Source organism: Macaca nemestrina, chromosome 16, assembly GCF_043159975.1.
Source record: "Macaca nemestrina isolate mMacNem1 chromosome 16, mMacNem.hap1, whole genome shotgun sequence".
NCBI classification, from domain to species: Eukaryota; Metazoa; Chordata; class Mammalia; order Primates; family Cercopithecidae; genus Macaca; species Macaca nemestrina.
Genome location: NC_092140.1, coordinates 42,930,922 through 42,936,935, shown reverse-complemented (window position 1 = coordinate 42,936,935; position 6,014 = coordinate 42,930,922).

Here is a 6,014-nt window from a genome sequence, read left to right as displayed (position 1 = left end):
GCCTCAGTCTCCCGAGTAGCTGGGACTACAGGCACCCGCCACCACGCCAGGCTAATTTTTTTTGTATTTTAGTAGAGACGGAGTTATACCATGTTGGTCAGGATGGTCTTGATCTCCTGACCTCATGATCCCCCCGCCTCAGCCTTCCAAAGTGCTGAGATTATAGGTGTGAGCCACCACATCCGGCCGTTATGACTTGTTTGAAGCAGAGTCTGAATCCTAAATTGTAATGTTTTTAAAATGCAAGAGGTTTTTTTATATTTTCTTTATGTACATCTATCTTATGTTCTGGCTATGTAACCCATTAATTCTATACTTCAGATTGGGAAATGCTATCCAAAACATTTCTAAAAGAGCACTGGTTAACCCTATTTCCGTGACTCAAATGTCATAAAACACGTGTACCACATGATAAACGTTTACTGAGAACAGAAAAAGCCAGATAGTACAGTTTAAGTCCTAAAAATCCCATAATTTCAAAACTGCTGAAGGAATTGGGAATTTTAAACCAAAGACTAAAGCTTGGCTTGGACCAAATTTTTAATTCACAAAATAAGCTGTCTTCATAGTTTTACAAAGGAGGATTGTGAATTATCAAGTGCAGTTGCATCTATATTACATAAAAGTGAGAGATTCTTACAAATAGAGTTAAAGAGCAGACTTATTTTACTTAATATGTGAAATAATTTCTCAATCATTTGAGTTGATTCAAAACAAAATCAATTCTTTCTAGGTGTCACTTAACTGCAGCTAATTTTCACACATATGGCACTATTGTACAGCTGAGTGATGGATCAAATAATGAAATTATTGATTGTTTTTAATTGTATTTTTGTGTCCCCTCAACATTCATAAACTGAAACCCCATATCCCCAGTGTGATGGCATTAGTAGGTGGTTCGTTGACAGGTAATTAGACAATGCTCCTGGGGCCCTTGTGAATGGGATTTGAGCTCATATAGAAAAAAAAAAGAAGAAAAAGAAGAAGAAGAGGTACTAGAGATTGCTTACTTTTTCTCTTCTCTCTGCCATGTGCAGATGCAACTAGAAGACAGCTGTTCGCAAATCAGGAATAGGGCCCTCATCAGACGCTGGTTCTTCAGGTACGTTAAAATTGGACTTCTCAGCCTCCAGAACTGTGAGAAGAAAATGTGTGTTGTTTAGGCTACCCTATCAGTATATGATAATTTGTCATAGCAGCCTTAACTAAGACATTGCCATATCAATTTTTCTATAAATCTGAAATTCTACTTCTGAGCATCACTGATAATAGCATGCTTGGAAAGGTACGCCCACAAGATTTTAGACAAAAAAAAAAAAAATCCAACTAAAAAGAATATTTATTTGTGTAGTTTAATATTGGAATACAATCAGAGTGGATAATTCAGTGAAATACATATACATATATGGTTGAAATTAACTATTTTTACTTTCTCTTTTGATTTTAAAAGTTACAATCAGTACTCATTTTAGCTCTGTTCAATGGTGAAATCTACTGGCATATTATTAAAGCTGTCAGAGGGAAAGGAATGTTGGCAAGCGATCAGTTGGCGAATGTGAACAGGGCTCTTGGCTCTGATCTTAAGGACAGACATTATCAATTTGGATAAATGATTTTGTACACCATGGGGTGTGTTTTACTTATTTATTTGTTTGTTCGTGGTAGAGCTGTAAGTCAAATGCTTTATTATTTGTTAAAACATCTGAAACTAACTTCATTTTTGTTCTAGTATAGATTAGAATGATCTAGAATTTTCCATAATATATACCTGAAAACTCAATACATAAGGCACATAGTCAATTACAGCTTTAAAATCAAACAACAACATGCTAAGAAAGCACATAAAACACAATACTTCATATTTATCAAAATAGGTATGTGCTTTCTGAGAATTATCTGACTCAATCTGTAGAGAAGTAAGAAGTAGCTGCGATTCCATCACACTGTCTTCCCCCAGATTCAGGCACCTCATTTTGACAACGTAACATTTTGTAGATTGAAAAACAAGAATTCTAGTGCTATTGTTTAAGGGGAAATTTGAGAATCAGAAAAGAAAAATATTTATGGAGAAATAGAAGTATTTCTTCCTTGAAAGTATACCTCCATTTAAAACAGGAAAAAGCTATTATTAAAAAAAGTTTAGATATGACTATTAGCTTCCAACTGTAGGTAATAGCAATAGAGAAATAAATAAATATCATCAGAGCAGTAAATTTATTAGACATATAAGGAAATATAAATTGGTACAGACTTTTAGGAGATAACATTTATTTAATGCTTTAAAAATTCTTATATAACATAGAGATAGAAATTTCTGTTTCAATAATTCACTGTATAAGGATAAAATCACATATGTTTAGAAATGTTTATGTAGAGGATGGTGTGTGTGCGTGTCTGTATATGTATTATTTGTATATGATTAATAGACTATGTAAAATGATAGATTCATGCAAAAAATACAGACTCTCAAAAGCATATAGTAAGCTCATACTTTAGAGTATAAGTCACTTTTAAATAAGTGCAATTTTCAGTTGAAAAATACATGTCGTATGAGCCAAGTGTATGTATGTTTAGACACTTATTGATGTATTTAATTTAGTGATCATGTGCTAATTTTTAATGAGAAAAATATTCCAGTTTATATCAAAGTGATAAAACAATGAGTATTACTCTTCAAGTGGGGGCAGGGATAAGTGGAAAGTGCATCAGTAATGAAATTCAAAAATATTGTAATTCCCTCAAGTTTTTTTAAGGCCAATATCATCTATCCATATCATAGCTATAACTTTTAGAACTTATATTTTGGGGTTTTTTTGGGGTTTTTTTTGGTTTTTTTTTTGAGACGGAGTCTCGCTCTGTCGCCCAGGCTGGAATGCAGTGGTGGGATCTCGGCTCACTGCAAGCTCTGCCTCCTGGGTTCATGCCATTCTCCTGCCTCAGCCTCCCGAGTAGCTGGGACTACAGACACTCGCCACCTCGCCCGGCTAGTTTTTTGTATTTTTTTTTAGTAGAGACGGGGTTTCACCGCGTTAGCTAGGATGGTCTCGATCTCCTGACCTCGTGATCCTCCCGTCTCGGCCTCCCAAAGTGCTGGGATTACAGGCTTGAGCCACCGCGCCCGGCCTAGAACTTATATTTTGAAGATAGGATTGCTACATCAAGTAAACAACTACTCTATGTGACTTGGAATCCAACATCTTCAATGTATTTTAATTTTCTTAGTGTGATTCTCTCATATCTTGGCATGTCACTGGAGAAAAATAATATTTAAGACATTTATAAAATATATTGATGTAAAACAATAACATGAAGAAACAAAATAACACTGGTTTGAATTTAAAATATACCCGTCATCATTTGCATAACTTTAGGCAAATCACTTTAGCATATTTTGTTGTCTACAAGAAAATAACTCACATTTTATGCCTAAAATCTCAAAATTCTACATTTATTATGAAGAAACAAATTAGACATCAGAGCATAGGACTCAGGCATAGCTCATAGGCATAGCTCAGAAAATTCCCATTAAGTGAAAAAATATTTAAGGAATTGAATGTTAAGGTGAGGGAAGGCACTGTTGTAGATACAAAAGAATAGTGAGTTTTAAGATTAAAAATTAAAAATTTTATTTTGCAGAATTTAAAAACACATTATAATTTTATGCTAATAAGGGTGAAACAATTAATATTACTTGAAATGCTGACCACACAAAATATGCCATGTGTTATAACTTATTTACTGCTCACAAACTTGTGGTGCAAAATGGGTAATTCACATTTTACCATTGGGAAAATGGGTGCAGGGCTCATAAGCAACATACTGCCAAAGTAGCTATGGAGGCAAATATGAAAGCTAGATTTTCAAACCTTTCCTACAAATATTTCTACTAGACCTGATTATAGAAGATGAGGTAAGAAGGAGTATGCATTTCTGTCCTGCTATTCTATGTTATAAAGACCTAACCTAAGTCAGTCATTTATGAAAATCATTCCTGGCAAAAATCCAACATATGTATATGATTATAATAATAACATAATCCTCTATCAGAGTAAGAAATATATTTCATATCACTTTATCTGCATGTGTAGTAACATGTCTTTGAAGACATTAAAACTATCTCTCTCTCTCTCCCCTTCTGTCTCTCTCTCACTATATCTATATGTGTGTACATATATAGAGAGAGACAGAGATCTTTAACCATTACGCCTTAGCTTAACTCACTACAGAAATAACTAGCATTTTCAAATGGCCAATTAAACACTTATGATTACTAAGCCAGAGGAAAAAAAATCCTTAGTGTAGGCCCTTATGCAATAGGCTGTCATATAAATGAACAAACATATTTTAGAATGAGAATATGAGGAGATACATGTAATAAATGTACTCAAATATCATAAAAGCAATTAAAAATAATATTTATAGGCTATGTCTCATGAAACCAAAACACTACTCATTTTTTTTTCCAGGAAATGACTTTATTGTAAATAATAGAGTTAAAGCCATACATTCATCATATTCTGTACTAATGGTTTTTTCTCTTTTTGAGAATCTATGAAATAGTTTTAAGTAGCAAAGTCAACAACAGTTAACATAATTAAAATGGCATTTTTAGTAAGAATTTTATTCCAACTTGTATTAATGTTTATTTAGAAATATTCTTGCATTGTGAACCCATCTGCTTCTTGCCTATTATGCTACCTAAATTCTGTAATCATAGGACTCAAGGGAGATTTTCTCATAGTTTTTTTTTTTTCATGATATAGAAAGCATTCTACATTTCATTCAAAAGAAATAATTTGATTCAAACTCCAAAACAGCTGAGAAGAAGGTGTTGATAAAATTAAAAACTGAGACTTCTTCCTTAGTTAAGTTTTCTCTTATTGTAAGTGACTATATTATAAATTTCCTGCTCTTGACAGGAAAAAGAAAAAAATCTCCAGTCAGTCAATGAGTCACAGTTTTGAACTTTTAAAATTCTCACTAAAACAGCAGCAATATTCTTTTGAATATATGACTTTCAAATCACCTTTTGAGCATATTGAAATCAATTAAACAATAAGTATATTCTCATTTACAAAAGAAATCAATCAGCTGTCATTTTTGATTGATTATTCTTAGTTGGAGTGGTATTTAATTTATGAATTTATTATACATTTTTCAACTACTATAAAATGGCATATGAATTAGGAGTGATGTCTCATAGTAAATGGACAAAAAAATTTAGTCATCTCTCAATATATTTTGTGAAGTCTTTCTCGAACCATAGGATCAGCTGTTATTGAAGAAGGTAGGTTGTTTTTGTTAAGCATGAAATGATACTGCCTTGCTATACTGTCAAGGACAAGTCCATTAGCAAAAATTGAACCTGAAATATGTGCCCAGGGCAAATTAAGTTAACTATATTTTGTGTATGCATAGGATATTTAAAAAGACCATATGTGATGCTTTTCACTGCGAAAATATGCTTTATATGACCTAAGCAATCTTTGTGAATAAGGTCACCTAACATACACCGCAGTAACCCTCCACAGTAACCCTCCACAGGGTTGGACTGACCACTGTCATTGTCTAAATATAAGTCAGAAGAATGCTTTCCATATCCACCTTTTGAGATTATCACATTGGAGCCATTGATAACAAGTAGTATGGTAGGTATAGTCTTCCCAGAGTAAATAAGAATTTTATCACTGGCATTGTTTTACTACAGTTGCCACTGAACCAAACTAGGCCTGGTTGCCTGCACACAATGGAAATCCATCAACACTGAAGCACTGGGTTTTGCAGTGAGAAAGGTTTATTGCAAGTGGACTGGCAAAGGGACAGGAGAAAACACTCAAATCGGTCTCCCAGAGCTAGGGGCTGGGTGACATTTTACAAGCACAGGGCAATGAGGCATGGTCTGATTGTTCCTTGGGCTTGATCCAAGCCAGGGCTCGATCTGATTGGATCCTGGATCCTGCCATGGGGTGCCTGCTTCTTAATTCAGTCCCCAATCTCCCATCAGAGCACTTAGG